Genomic DNA, 1,115 nt, shown 5'->3' with positions numbered 1-1,115 from the left:
TGACCCAGTGACAACTCACACACTGCTGCTGTTCTCTTTGCAGTCAGAAAATAAGACACCAGGGCACTTTGTTGCACTTCAACAGCAATTATTTCACCTGAAGGCTGCCAAGGAGGACTCCTTTGTAGAATCCTTACTTCTCTTCATCTCCTCTTCATTCCTTCACCAAAGCCACCATTCAAAGTCATTATAGTTTGAACATAAACTAGATCAAATCATTATAGAATGTCACTGATGTCCAGCTTCCTCTGGAAGGAGAAGGCTGTGAAGCACAAGCAGCCCCTTCTGAGATCAGGGGACTCCATGTGTTGAAGCCTATGGCACTGTGACATGAAATTGTGTCATTAACACCAAACATTTGAGCTTTCTTGGCACTGTCACTCCCTCAGGCAGGTAGGAAACCAAAGCAATGTGCCTGCCAGATACCCCAACTGAGCTATGATTTGATGTGGCTGGAACTCGAGGTGGAACTGATTTGTGTAAAGCTTCCTTTGGTTTGCATCCCTGTGGGGTGTACTTAAAATCCCGTAAATCAGAGCAAATCTACGAACTACAGCTCTGGCAAAAGCACAAGTTTTTGCTGTGGATCTCCCCACACACAGGTCCATGTGCTGACAGAAGAAGGGGTGATGCTTCCCAGTGGCCTTCCAGCTCCTCTGGCACTGGAGCAGCTGGAGCAGCACCGTGTCTCCTTGAGTCACACCACCTTTGCTGGACCTTTGTGTGGATGTGCTCCTGCTCCACCTGCACCTTCCTGGTAGGCATGACGTGTGTGTGTGGCTGCCTGTCTGCTCCTCCCTTGTTTCCCTGGCTGCAGCAGGGAAAGGGCCCCTCAGCTGGGCTGTAAGAAAGATATTATCAAACTATTAGAGAGTGCCCAAAGGAGGGCAATGAAGGTGGTGAGTGAAGCTGTGTGAGGAGTATGAGGAGCTGTATGGTGTGTTCAGCTGGAGCAGAGGAGACAGAGGGCAGACCTCAGTGCAGTTCCAATTCCTGGGAAGGGGCAGAGGAGGGGCAGGGACTGAGCTCTGCTCTGGGGGGACCAGGGACAGCACCCAGGGAATGGCTGGAGCTGTGTCAGGGCAGGCTCAGGTTGGATCTCAGGGAAAGGTTCT

Source organism: Manacus vitellinus, unplaced genomic scaffold, assembly GCF_001715985.3.
Source record: "Manacus vitellinus isolate BGI_N305 unplaced genomic scaffold, ASM171598v3 scaffold_66_pilon, whole genome shotgun sequence".
Classification (NCBI taxonomy): Eukaryota; Metazoa; Chordata; class Aves; order Passeriformes; family Pipridae; genus Manacus; species Manacus vitellinus.
The sequence above is the reverse complement of the archived record's forward strand: the minus strand, read 5'-3'. Positions refer to the sequence as shown.